This window comes from Papio anubis, chromosome X (genome assembly GCF_008728515.1).
Source record: "Papio anubis isolate 15944 chromosome X, Panubis1.0, whole genome shotgun sequence".
NCBI lineage: Eukaryota > Metazoa > Chordata > Mammalia > Primates > Cercopithecidae > Papio > Papio anubis.
In genome coordinates, this window is record NC_044996.1 from 22,926,205 (window position 1) to 22,941,286 (window position 15,082).

General features: G+C 41.4%; 1 long non-coding RNA gene across 13 annotated transcripts in view; it reads left to right on the forward strand.

Moving 5' to 3' along the window:
- Positions 1 to 15,082, forward strand: part of LOC110742127 — a 123,828-nt gene that overhangs the window by 61,470 nt on the left and 47,276 nt on the right. For 12 of the 13 annotated variants that reach the window (XR_004180618.1, XR_004180614.1, XR_004180612.1 and 9 more), the window contains one exon: positions 10,496 to 10,644. The exons of the other annotated variant lie outside the window; for it this stretch is intronic. This is a non-coding gene — a long non-coding RNA (uncharacterized LOC110742127). The remainder of the gene's footprint in view (positions 1 to 10,495; positions 10,645 to 15,082) is intronic. 13 annotated transcript variants of the gene reach the window in all.

Consider the following 15,082-nt stretch of genomic DNA (forward strand, 5'->3'; position numbering starts at 1 on the left):
TTCCAGGGTAAGGCATTCTAGGGTAGCCTGGCTTTTTTGACATCTTTCACTGTGTCTAATTGAGTGATGATCTGCATACGTAGATGCTATTGGCATGCACAAGTGTCTTGGAGACTCTCTGGGAAGCATTTCTCCGTGACCCTTGATATCTTACCTCCCCAGAGTATTTCACCTAAAGTAGAGTTAGACAACTGCTAAACTACCTCCTATGGAGGAATAGTTTGACCTGACCATTTTCTCGGAAGAATACAGATACTTGTGGGACAGTATCTCATATCTGAAGGTAGAAATGCTGATGTACCCAAACCTAGAATTCTTTAGGCTAAGTGATCTTTTATTCACTCCTTGCTAACTATGTTTAATAGAGGCTATGTGCCTGGGCAGTGGATGGAAGCCTGGAATGGAAATCACACCTAGCTGAATCACAGTGGTAGTGACAAGGAGGTTGAATGGTTTCTTCTGAAATGGAAGATAGTGCGGTGGGGCAATGAGCCTATCATTCCCATTTAGGTTGGATACATGTCATTCATCTGCACCAGGTAGTCCCTTTAGCTCTCACAAAATCTTAATTGCATTCTCTGTGTCCTCATAAACAGCCATTCCCTGCCTCTGATTTAGGGAGAAAAGCAAATTGTTGAACCTTGAGGATTGAACCTACCACACCATAAGATAAATAGCAAAGTAAAGTGTATTTTACTCTACTTCTTTTTTTTTTGGGTGGGGGGGTGAGGGGAGGGACAGAGTCTCGCTCTGTCACCCAGGCTGGAGTGCAGTGGCACAATCTCGGCTCACTGCAAGCTCCATTTCCCGGGTTCACAGCATTCTCCTGCCTCAGCCTTCTGAGTAGCTGGGACTACAGGTGCCCATCTCCATGCCCGACTAATTTTTTGTATTTTTAGTAGAGATGGGGTTTCACCGTGTTAGCCAGGATGGTCTCGATCTCCCGACCTGGTGATCCACCCGCCTCGGCCTCCCAAAGTGCTAGGATTACAGGCGTGAGCCACCGCGCCCAGTGTATTTTACTCTACTTCTAACATGTCATAACCTTAAACCAAACATACAGTCATGTATGTATTCTAGAGAACCAATGTGAGCATTGTGATGCATCTGTAAAAATTTAAACAAAAAATGAATAGTGTCTATATTTCTAAAGGAATGTTTCTGAGTGTATATTTTTCAGATTTACCTTCATTTACACTGAAGGCTTGCGATGTTGAAAACAACGCTTACCATTTATGATATTCAAATGAATTCATCCTCCTGAAAGCTTTGTTAAAATACACACTTGATCTGCTCCAAACCACAATGTAGAGTGTGATCCAATTTCAATACAGATTTGTTATTTACATGAAATTAGGAATGTATGTATAGCCAGGTGTGGTAGCTCACACATGCAATCCCAGCACTTTGGGAGGCCAAGGTGATTGGATCACTTGCGGGGAGGAGTTCGAGAACAGCCTGGCCAACATGTCGAAATCCGTGTCTACTAAAAATACAAAACAATTGGGGCTGGTCACAGTGGCTCACGCCTGTAATCCCAGCACTTTGGGAGGCCTAGGTGGGCGCATCATGAAGTCAGGAGATCAAGACCATCTTGGTTAACACAGTGAAACCCTGTCTCTACTAAAAACACAAAAATTAGCCAGGTGAGTGGCATGTGCTTTTAGTCCCAGCTACTCAGGAGGCTGAGGAAGGAGAATCACTTGAACCCGGGAGGCAGAGGTTGCAGTGAGCAGAGATCACACCACTGCACTCCAGCTTGGGCAACAGAGTGAGACTCTGTCTCAAAAAAAAAGAAAAAAACAATCCAAAAACAGGTAATCAGGCCTGGTGGCGTGCACTTGTAACCCCAGCTACTCAGGAGGCTGAGGCAGGAGAATCACTTGAACCTGGAGGTTACAATGAGCCATTTCACTCCAGCCTGGGTGATAGAGTTTTGGTCTCAAAAAAGAAAAAATAAAGTGTGTATGTGTGTGTATATATATATATGTATGTATGTATATGCATGGAAATAATCCAAATTTATTTATTTATTGCCTTGACAAATTGTGTTGTAGTGCTTTTCATCTTTATCAGTACATTGATTGTTCTCACTCTTTGTCAAGCATTATTCTTTAATTAACTAGTGGGAGAATACTGTAAGACTTATATCTAAAAGACAAATTATAAAATACACACGCACACATACACACAAACAGACATACCCTCAGGAAATACTTGAAGAATATGTAGTGTAATGGGAACATGCTGAGTTTTTATGTTAAATGGCGAGACCAGGAGATGAAACTTTGAATAACCTTGATAGGAATTGAACATATGTAGTATGAGTATCATGCTATGTGGAGCATATATGGCATGCAGTAATGACAGCTATCTGGTCCTTCCTCTATGCCAAATTGTTGCTTACAATGCAACACATGAGCTAAAACATGAAGAACTCCCTGGTTGTCTGGAAGGGGGGCCAGAACAGAGACCACCAGGATTTGTAAATCCTGCTGGTCTGGGAGACTCAAGCAATTTTATGCTTGTGCCTTCATCCCCAAATTTATCCCCAGAGGGAGACAGTTTGATGCCATGGAAAGTACTGGACCTATAAATCTGAGGTAAATCATAATCATATAGACTAGGTTAGGAGGATTTTAAATTTCTGAACAAATAAGATTTCTGATGAGGGTGGGTGGTTTAGGCCTTGGTTTGATTTCAGATGGAAAACAAAAGCAAAAGTGCCACAGTAAGACCTGATGACTCCAAACTGGGCAAAAAGCGAGGAAGCAATGTTTCCTTGTGCCTTTGTCTCTGGGTGGTGTTTTTTCAGACAAGAAGGGCGGGAGAAGAGGACTCCAAGACACCTGTTGACACATCTAGAGCACTACTGCCACTGTGAGAACTTAGTTTAACGACACCCTACGCCCTATGCCTAAGCCATGTCAATGTCCTTCCCCTGAGGACAATCCTTCCACCTGTTGGGGAAGGTCTGGCCTGTGGGGAGAGGGAAGAGAGTTGAGCTGCTCATCCTTGCCTTCTCCTCTAAGACCACACTTTTGGAGGCCGAAGTGGGCAGATCGCCTGAGGTCGGGAGTTCGAGACCAGCCTGGCCAGCATGGTAAAACCCCATATCTACTAAGAATACAAAAATTAGCCAGATGTGGTGGCAGGCGCCTGTAATCCCAGCTACTCAGGAAGCTGAGAATCGCTTGAACCTGGGAAGGGGAGGTTGCAGTGAGCCGAGATCTCGCCATTGCACTCTAGCCTGGGCCACACAGCGAGACTCCATCTCTCTCACACACACACACACACACACACACACACACACACACAAAGACTGGACATTGGCAGTGTCTTGGTATAGAACCTGGAGAGTGAGGGAAAGTAAATACTGTGAATGTCCCTTGGTAAAACCATGCTCCTTGTGCGCGGTACTGATGCTACCAGAGACCCAAAGACCCGTAGCAAGATGCCAGCATGTGAAAGCCTGCCAACTCTTGCTCCAAGGGGCAGGAACAGGAGACAGATGCCCACAAGAGCCTGCATGTGTGTTTGGGTGGGTTCCTGCTGTCCTGCCCACAAGTTGGGGAAAGGAGGCCCTGCCCCGGAACTTCCTGTGCCAGGACTGCCTGGCAACTGCTGCTTCAATCCAAGCCCCTCACTCTCCAGGTTCTACACCAAGATACCACCAATGTCCAGGCCTCTCTTAAGACCTTAGAAGAGAAGCCAAGAAGACGTAGCCTGGAGCCCAATCCTCTTCCACCTCGGCATAGATCAGATCTTCCCCCACAGTGAGGCTTCCAGGGAAGGACGCTGTAATGGCGGATTCTGTGTTTAAACGATTTCCTCACGGTGGCAGTAGTGATTCACGTTTTCATGAAAGCTCTGTCTAGGGGCCCTCTTCTCCCGCCTTTTCTGCCTGAAAAAACGCCACCCAGAGACAAAGGCGCCACCAAACATGGCCACCAGGAGATTTGTCCAGTTTAGTGCAACCTGGTCTTACTGTTGACTTTTTGCTATTTTCTTTCCACCTGAAAACAAATGAGGCCTAAACCACCCATGCTCCTCAGGAATCTTGTTCTTTCAGAAATTAAAATATACTCCTCGCTGAGTCTATCTGGGTATGATTTACATCACACTGTTACAGGTCCAGCAAGTTCCATGGCATTAAATTGTCTCCTTCAGGTGATAAATTGGGTGGATAAAGGTACAATAAGGAAAAAATATATCTGAAACTTGGAGAAGATCTTTGGCAAACAGTTTAAAAATCCTGGTGATCTTTGACCTGGTTCCCCTCTCGGACAACCAGAGAGTTCTTCATGTTCTAGAATCACGGGTTGCATTGTAGGCAAAAATTTGGTTTAAGTCATAGAGTGAGGACTAGAGAGCAGTCATTACTCCCTGCCATATATGCTCCACATGGCTTGATCCTCATAGTCCCTATGTTCATTTCCTGTAGAGATTACTCAGTTTCATCTCATGGTCTCAACATTTAATACCAGAACACAGCATGTTCCCATGCATCACATATTCTTCAGGCATTTCCTGAGACATTAGATGCTGTATGTGGGGGGATGGATGTGTGTGATATGTTCTGCCCCTTGGAGCAAGAGTTAGCAGGCTTTCAGGCAGTATTACCATATCATGGTCCTTTGTTGCAGCAGTATGAGAACACCAAACACAGGCCTGTTCCAGGTGTGATAAAGCAGGAGCCAGTATGTTTTCTGATAGTCTCAAGGGCATCTAGCTGTCTAGAGACTGAAAGGACCTAAAGTTTCACATCTTCTAGTAGAGTTGTTTTTTGGTTTTGTTTTTTTAGATGGAGTCTTGCTCTGTCACCCAGCCTGGAGTGCGGTGGCACGATCTCAGCTCACTGCATCCTCTGTCTCCCAGGTTGAAGGGATTCTCTTGTCTCAGCCACCTGAACAGCTGAGACTACAGGTGGGCTCCACCATGTTCGGCTAATTTTTGTACTTTTAGTAGAGACGGCGTTTCACCATGTGAGCCAGGCTGGTCTCAAACTCCTGACTTCATGTGATCATCTCGTCTTGACTCCCCAATGTGCTGGATTACAGCCTTAAGCGACTGTGCTAGGTCGTTCCTGTTTTTAAATTTTTTGTTTATTTACTTTCTTAGTGTAGTTGTTACACATAAAGGGATGGGAACCAAAAGGAGTGAAAAGGATTGAAAATCAATCCACATTTTAAAAGTGCTTGTCTGTTGGAGGTAGCATTACCCATGATCTCACTTTGTTAGTGGTGGCAGAGAACCAAGTTACCCCGAGTAACAGGCAGCATGTCCATATAGGTTCAGAGGAACTTCAGTCCTTGCCTCCTCAGAAGAAAAAACTCAACTGAGGGGCATAAAGCAGAAAAAGAGACTGAGGCAAAATTCAGAGCAGGATTGGAAATTTATTTAACAGGCTTTAGAACAGGAAAGAAAGGAAAGAAAGAACGCTCAGAAGACATCCAAGTGGGTGCCTGACTGGCCAAGAGAACAAAAAGACCTTTTAACCTTGATCCTGGGACCTTATAGGCTCGCCACTTTCCCATGATTCTTCCTTTAGGGTGAGCTTTCCGCATGCGCAGTGCTCTCCTTACCGTTTGGAATTGAGCACTGTGCAGTGTGTTCAGGGAGTTATACACATGCCCATCTGAGGCTTTTTTCCTTTTTCCTGGTGGCATGCACCTGGAATGTCATATTTTGCCATCTTTTCTCTTAATATGCATGCCCAAGAAGCTGCTTCTCCCTGGGGCCTGCATTCAATTCACACTTTTAATATTAACGTGTGGACCATCAGGAGATTGCCTCTCCCGTGCTACCAAATTATCATTTTTTAGGGGCACAATGTGATCATTGCTGAACCATCAGGTGACATTCCTATTGGTTGGGGGAGAGCCCTTTACTGCCCTGCTCATTGCCTATGTAACTAACTGTAACAACTTTGCTTTTTCATGTATGACTGTTGCATCAGGCAGATTTTGAAGAAGGATGAATGTTTCTACAGATTCAAAAACAGGTGACAAAAGTGACATCAGTGAAAATGGTGCAGTAGACACTTTCTGTTAGTCCATCTCTCCAGAAAAGCAACTCAAAACAATTAATAATGTATAATTAGAAGATCATTTTCTCAGCACGATATATGGGGCATTTATTAAAAACCTACAGCTAATAATATAGTCAAGAGGGAAAGACTGAAAGCTTTGCTTCTAAAATCATGAAGAGAAGAACATCCACTTTTGCCACTTCTATTGAACATTATACTTAAAATTCTAGCCCGGGGCATCAGGCAATGAAGCTATATAAAAGACAACCCAATTGAAAAGAAAAAATTGAAATTATTTCTCTTCACGAATGCGATGATCTTATAAAAAATGCTTAAAAATCCAGAAAAAAACAACATTAGAGCTAGTGAACAGTATCTCACAAGCACAGCAGGATAGAACATTAACTCGGAAAAATCAGTTGTAGTTTTATTTGTGTACACTAGCAATGAATAATCTGAAAATTAAGAAAGCAATTCCCTTTACAATAGCATCAAAATGAATCATATTTTTAGGACAATAGTTAATAGATGAAAGTCTTATACATTGAAAATCACAAAATATTGTAGAAGAAGTTAAAGATAACCCTGATTTTAAAAAAGGACATCCCGTGGTAATGGGTTGGAAGACAAAATATTTTTAACATACCAATACTACCCATTGAGATCTATAAATTTAATGCAATCCTTCTTATTATCCCAATGAGCATTGGTTGTTTTTGTAAAAAAGGAACACAAATTCTAAAGATCCTGTTAAATTGCAAGAGATCTGATAACCAATGTAAAGTCTGAGTAAGAAAAATCAAGGCGGAAGAGTCACACTTCTAGATTTCAAAACTTACTAGAAAAGCTAGAATAATCAAAGCAGTGTGATAATTAAGTAAGAATACACACAGTGATTAATGGAAGAGATGGAGAGTCTGGAAATAAACCCAGACATTGTTGTCAATTCATTTTTGACAAAGTTATTAAGGTCATTTCATGAGTAGTTAATAGAGTCTTTAACAAACAGTACTTAGACAACTGGTTATGCACATGCAAAAGGATGAATTTAGGCTGGGCACAGTGTCTCACGCCTGTAATTCCAGCACTTTGGGAGGCCAAGGCAGGCGGATCATTAGGTCAGGAGATCCAGACCATCCTGGCTAACACGGTGAAACCCCGTCTCTACTAAACAATTAAAAAAAAAAAAATAGCTGGGCGTGGTGGTGGGCACCTGTAGTCCCAGCTACTTGGGAGGCTGAGGGAGGAGAATAACGTGAACCCAGGAGGCGGAGCTTGCAGTCAGCTGAGATTGCACCACTGCACTACAGCCTGGGTGACAGAGCGAGACTCCGTCTCAAAAAAAAAAAAAAAGAGAGAGAGAGAGAGAGATATCAAAAAGATAACCAATGGAAGAAATTTGAAAACACCTTAAGTGAAAGAGACAAGACTAAAAAGACCACTTACTGAGATGATCAGTAGTGAGGGAAAGTAGATGAATGTTTGTCAGGGGCTGGGCAGAGAGTGGAATGGGGAATGACTGCTTAATGGGTCCAGGGTTTTCTTTTGTGGTAATGAAAATGCTTTGCCAATAGATAGAGATAGTGCTTGCACTGCATTGTGAATGTACTAAATGCCACTGAATTTCACACATTTTAATGGTTAATTTTATGTTATGTGAATTTTACCAACTCAGTTTTAAAAAGTGCCAATACTTTTAAAGCTGTCATTATTTCCATGAATAATTAATTCTATTTGAAAAGTACTCAAGTTATCAGTGAAGAAAACTTGTTTTAACTATTATACTACAAGGTGGCCTGATACGGTGCCTCATGCCTCTAATCCTAGCACTTTGGGAGGCTGAGATGGAAGCGTCACTCTAGTCCAGGAGTTCGAGATCAACCTGATCAACATAGCTAAGCCCCGTATCTAAAATTTAAAAAGTAAATAAATAAAAAACAGTTATACTACAGGGGAATTTGAACATTAATTTATAAAAGTTGGTATTATGTGTGCATAGGCAAGAGTGATTATATCTTCTATGTTTGACCTACCGTGTGGTTTCTACTTTATAATTTCTTAAACTTCTCCTAGAGTAAAATATGAAAAAATTACAAGCACTCAAAAGTATATATTGATGTAGATATATTCAATGAGTATAAGGTAATACTAAAGATTTTGTACAAAATTTCAAGCATTAGGCATCCAATTATATTTAAACTGTGTCGAGTGTGTGTGTATTTATATCTGTCTGTAGGTATATTACAAAATTTTAAATGCTGTGTATGTATGACTTTTTAGACAGTGTCTCACTCTGTTGCCCAGGCTGGAGTGCAGTGGTATGATTATGGCTCACTGCAGCATCAACCTCCCTGGGCTCAGGTGGTCCTCCCACCTCTGATTCCTATGTAGCTGGGGCTTCCATTGCATACCACCATGCTCACCTATTTTTTGTATTTTTTGTATAGACAAGGTCTCACTATATTGCCAGGGCTGACCTTGAACTCCTGGGCTCAAGCTATCCACCTGCCTTGGCCTCCCAAAGTGCTGGGATTACAGTTGTGAGCCACTATGCCTGGCCAATGCCATACATTTTTAATCATGGTAGATGTTATAATGAGTATATGTTTGAAAATGGCATTTTTGGCCAACAAATTCATATCTTCAATTCATCGTTATATAAACAGAGACACTAATGAAGCATTCTAGCTGCATGTGAGTGGTGTGAATGCATCCATCTTACAGCTTTCTTTTTGTTTTTGTTTGTTTGTTTGTTTGTTTTTTGTTTTTGTGAGACGGAGTCTCACTCTGTAGCCCAGGCTGGAGTGCAGTGGCATGATCTTGGCTCACTGCAACCTCTGCCTTCCGGGTCCCGGTTCAAACAATTCCCCAAGTTCAAACAAATTCCCGGTTCAAACAAATCCCAAGTAGCTGGGATTACAGGCATGCGACACCATTCCCAGTTAATTTTTGTATTTTCAGTGGAGATGGGGTTTTACCATGTTGGCCAGGCTGGTCTTGAACTCCTGACCTCGTGATCCACTCGCCTCGGCCTCCTAAAGTGCTGGGATTACAGGCATGAGCCACTGTGCCTGGTCATACAGTTTTCTTAGGTTACACATCTAGGTGACTGAATGTGTGAGATGCCTATTTCAACTACAATTTATTGAATTTTGTTATCTTTCTTAGAAGGTTTTAAAGATAAAGTTTTAAGGTAAGAATCAGGAATAAGAATTCTAGAAGAATTGAAAATTCTAATTTTCAGAGGTATAAGTATGTATTATACATCTGTTTATATTGTAGATAAATATGTATTTATATGTTTATGTATGTTTAAATATATATATTTTTTAGCCAGGCACGGTGACTCACTCATGTAATCCCTGCACTTTGGGAGGCCGAGGCGGGCAGATTACCTGAGGTCCAGAGTTCGAGACCAGCTTGGCTAACATGGCAAAACCCCATCTCTACTAAAAATACAAAATTAACTGGGCGTGGTGGCGCACACCTGTAGTCTCAGCTACTCTGGAGGCTGAGGCAGGAGAATCCCTTGAGCCCGGGAAGTGGAAGTTGCAGTGAACCAAGATGGCATCACTGCACTCCAGCCTGGGAGACAGAGAGAGAATCCATCTCAAAAAGAAAATTAATATATTTATATATATTTATATATGTATATGTATTTTTTAGATTTAAAAGTGAAAATTGAGAACTTATGTTTTCATGAATAGTCCAAATAAGAAGTTCTTTGCAAATATTTTATTGTCTAAAATTCAGATATTGCAATTTTTTATGAGAATATCAAAAACTCCTCAGCAATCAGATGTGAAACTTTTAATTCTTCAACCTTATGTATAGCTAAATTCAATTAAAATGTAAATTTATTGTGTGTTTGACTGTATACATAGAACTTTTTATCTGTATATTGAAAAAATGGGAGTAAATATGGAAATGGTTATCAGTGTTTAATATATAGTTTTATGACATTGCTTTTCTCTTCATCAGCATATGGTTACTTTTTTACTTTGCAAGTTCCATGTCTTTGTTACTAATGAGAAAATATAGGACTGATTCCTAATGAAAAAGAGTAAGACATATACACAACGAAGTTATAGGACACAGTCTTAAGTCATAGCCATTTAATGACACTGGAAAATATTTCTGTTCCAATGTTAAATAATGAAACCATGAGACAAAATTCTGTGATCCATCTGATTAGAATTTATAGTCATTCCAGTATTTTTGTCCATTCAACTAGGGCTGTGTGTGTTTTGTCAGGCTGGAGAGCTACCCGAACCCTTATGTTAGAGCCCTACTAAATATTGCCCTCCCTCTCAACATATAAGGCCTAACGACTAGGTCAGATCGTGCGGTAAAACTCCTAGGGAACCTGGGTAGGGAGTCAGGACAAGAACCACATGGCCTGGTGCCTAGATTTGCTCTTCTGAAAGACCTTAGGGGTAAGACTTTTTTTTCTTCTCTCCTTAGGCATGGAAGCCTAAGGTCTGTCTCCAAAACTATAAGACTATTTGACATCATAATAAAACACTGCAGATATGATGCTGAGTAAGAGTGGAAATGGGAAGACTTGGTTGTGCAGTAACTGAGTTCTTGAAAAGAGGAAATGCTTGATGAGGGTGAGTGGATTACATAACTGTTTAATATCCAATGGAAACCAAAAGAAAATGGCTAAGTGGAACATGTTTACATGAATTGAGCAAAATATTGGGTAGCCATAGTTTCTGGTGTCTTTGTTTCTTCATGGCCGCCTTTTTGAAATGTGTAGTCATGTATGTGTAAACATTCAAACAAAAAGTTGATAGTGTCTACTTTACTAAAGTAATATTCTTGAGGCTGTATTTTAAGATTTACCTTTATTTGCCAGGCGCAGTGGCTCATGCCTATAATCTCAGCACTTTGGGAGGCCGAGGCTGACCGATCACGAGGTCAGGAGTTCGAGACCAGCCTGGCCAACATAGTGAAACCCTGTCTCTACCAAAAATACAAAAATTAGTAAGGTGTGGATGCACACACCTGTAATCCCAGCTACCTGGGAGGCTGAGGCAGGAGAATCACTTGAAACCAGAAGGCAGAGGTTGCAGTGAGCTGAGATTGTGCCTCTGCACTCCATCCTGGGCGAAAGAGTGAAACTCTGTCTCAAAAAAAAAAAAAAAAAAAAGATTTACCTTTATTTATATTGAAGGTGTGAAATGTTGAAAAATAAGACTTAGTACTGTGGACATTCAAATGAATTCGTGCTCCTCAAAGGTTTCTTAAAATACACATTTGGTCTGATCCAAACCACAGTGTACACAGTAATCCACTTTTAATATAGATTTATTTTTTGCTGAAATTAACAATGTACTTATTGAGAGATATGAATGGAAATAATCCAAAAATTCATGAGTTGCCTTGACAAGTTGTATGGTAGCGGTTTTCTTCGTTATTAATACATGGACTATTCTTAATATTTGTCAAGCATTATTCTTTAATTTACTATTTGGAGAATACTGTAATCCTTATACCTAAAAGACAGATTATAAAACTCTCAGAGAAACACACAATTATAAACACACACAGCCCATAAAGTCTCAGGAAATACTTGAAGAATATGTGATGGCATGGGCACATGCTGTGTTTTGATGTTAAACAATGAGACCATTAGATGAAACTCAGAGTAACTTTGACAGGAATTGAACATATGTACTTTGAATATATATGGCATGCAGTGATGAGCATCACCTGGTTTCTTCTCTAGTGGCTCATGCCAAATTCTTGCCTACAATGCACCACAGAAGACGCATAAGGCTCTCAGAATAGGGAGAACTCCCTGAATGTCTCACAGGGGAGCCAGGTCAAAGAACTCTGGGATTTTAAAATTGTTTGCAGGAGAAGATCTTTTCTGCTTTCAGCCCTTTTCTCCTTTTTGTGCGTTCACTCACCGAATTTATCCGCTGAAAGAGACGGTTTGATGCCACGGAAATTACTGGACCTGTAACTCTGAAGCAAATAAAACTAACACAGACTAGCTCAGGAGACTACGTAATTTTTGAAAGAACAAGATTCCTGATGAGGGCAGCTGGTTTAGGCCTTGGTTTGATTTCTTTTCTTTCTTTCTTTCTTTTTTTTATTTGAGACGGAGTTTCTCTCTTGTTGCCCAGGCTGGATGCAATGGCGCGATCTTGCAACCTCCGCCTCCCGGGTTCAAGCGATTCTCCTATCTCAGCCTCCCGGATTCAAGCGATTCTCCTATCTCAGCCTCCCGAGTATCAGGGATTACAGGCATGCGCCACCACGCCCGGGTAATTTTGTATTTTTAATAGAGATGGGGTTTCTCCATATTGGTCAACCTGGTCTCGAACTCCCGACCTCAGGTGATCTGCCCTCCTTGGCCTCCCAAAGTGCTGGGATTACAGGCGTGAGCCACTGCGCCCGGCCTTTGGTTTGATTTCAAGTTGAAAATCAAAAGAAAAAGTGCAGCAGTAAGACCAGCAAGCTCCAAACTGCAAGATACAAGGCATGCAGGTTTGGAACGCCTTTATTTATGGGTGGCTTTTTTTTCAGGCAGGAAGGGCGGGAGAAGAGGACTCTGAAACAGGGTTTCTTCCTATATCTGGAGCCATACTGCCATCGCGAGGATGTCGTTTAAAAAAAAAAATCCTTCCGCCATTACAGGGTTCTTCCCGTAAGGACTACCTGTTGGGGAAAGTCTGATCTGTGGGAAGGGGGAAAAGGCTTGGGCTCCATTCTAGGTAGGAGTCCTTGTCTTCTCATCTAAGGCCTTAAAAGAGAACTGGATATTGGCGGTATCTTGGTATAGAACCTGGGGAGTGAACATTCTGAAAGCAAATCCTGTAAACTTCTCCTGGAATAACCCTGTTCTATGTGCGCGGTACTGATGCTACCAGAGACCCAAAGATCCATAGCCAGCACGAAAACGTTGGCTGACTCTGGCTCCAAGGGACAGGAAGAAGAGACAGATGCCCGCAAGAGCCTCCATGCGTCTTTGGAAGGGTTCCTGCAGTCCTGCCCACACCAGGAGGAACCGAGGCCCCGCCCCACGACTTCCTGTGCCAGGACAGCCTGGCGGCTGCTGGTTTAGTCCAAGCCCATCACACTCCAGATTCTACACCAAGATACCGCCAGCGTTAAGGCCTCTCTTCAGGCCTTAGAGGAGAAAGCAAGAAGACCTGGAGCCCAAGCGTCTACCACCTCCCACAGTTCAGACTTCTCCCCACAGCGAATCTTTCCGGGAAGGACACTGTAATGGCGTATTATGCCTTTATACGATTTCCTCGCGGTGGCAGTAGTGCTTCACATTTTCAAGAAATCCCTATCTTGGAGTCCTTTTCTCCCGCCCTTCTTGTCTGAAAAAACGCCACCCAGAGACAAAGGCGCCACCCAATATGGCTGCCTGGAGATTTGTCCAGTTTGGTGCAACCTGGTCTTACGGTTGAATTTTCGCTTTTTTTTTTCCCCCATCTTTAAACAAAATGACGCCTAAACCACCCATGCTCATGAAGAATCTTGTTCTTTCAGAAATTAAATATACTGCTCATTGAGTCTATCTGGGTATGATTTACCTCACACAGTTACAGGTCCTGGAAGTTGCATGGCGTAGTGTCTCCTTCAGGTGATAAATTGAGTGGATGAAGGTACAACAACGAAGATAGATATCAGATGGATAGATAACCAATGCAAGAAATTTGAAACATGCTAAGTGAAAGAAGGAAAACAAAAAGGCCACTTAGTCTGATAATCAGTAGTGAGGGAAAGCAGATGAGTGTTTGCCGGGGGCTGGGCAGAGAGTAGAACGGGGAATGACAACTTAATGAGTCCGAGGTTTTATTTTGTGGTAATGAAAATGATTTGCCACTAGATAGTGGTAATGCTCGCAGTGCATTGTGAATATACACTCAATTTCACACATTTTAATGATTAATTTTTTGTTTTATGAATTTTACAAATTCAGTTTTTAAAAGAGCCAATACATTTAAACCTATCATTATTTCCATGAATAATTAATTATATTTGAAAAGTATTCAAGTTTTTAGTGAAGAAAACTTGTTTTAACAGATATACTACAAGGCAGCCAGGCTCGGTGCCTCATGCCTGTAATACTAGCACTTCGGGAGGCCGAGTTGAGTGCATCGTTTGAGGCCAGGAGTTCGAGATCAGCCTGGTCAACATAGCGAAACCCCATATCTAAAATTTAGGAAAAAAAAAAAAAAGAAGAAAGAAAAAGAACCAGTTACACTACAGGAGAATTTGAACATTAGTTTATAAAGTTCATATTATATGAGCATAGGGAAAATTGATTATTTCTTCTCACTGTGGTTGACCTATCGTATGTTTTCTGCTTTATAATTTCTTAAAGTTCTAGAGTAAAATATGAAAAAAATTCAAACACTTGAAAGTAAATATTGACGTAGATATATTCAAAGAGTATAAGGTGATGCTGAAGATTTTGTACAAAATTTCTAACAATATGAATTCAATTATATTTAGAGTAAACTGTGTTGAGTGTGTGTGTATCTGTCTGTAGGTATATTACAAAATTTTAAATGCCATCTATATATATGTATTTTTTATATATATATATATATATTTTAGACAGTGTCTCACTCTGTTGCCCAGGCTGGAGTGCAATGGCATGATCATGGTTCATTGCAGCATCAACCTCCCTGGGCTCCGGTGGTCCTCCTACCTCCACTACCTGAGTAGCTGGGGTTTCCATTGCAAGCCACCATGCCCGGCTATTTTTTGTAGAGACGGGGTCTCACTACATTGCCAGGACTAGTCTTGAACTCCTGGGCTCAAGCTATCCACCTCCTTGGCCTCCCAAAGTGCTGGGATTACAGTTGTGAGCCACTGTGCCCGGCCGATGCTATATATTTTTAATCTTGATAGGTGTTATAGTGAGTATATGTTTGAAGATGGTATTTTTGGCCAACAAATCATGTCTTTAATTCATCATTATATAAACAGAGACACTAATGAAGCATTTTAGCGGCATGTGAGTTGTGTGAATGCATCCATCTTGTAGTTTTCTTAGTTCACACATCAAGGTGATTG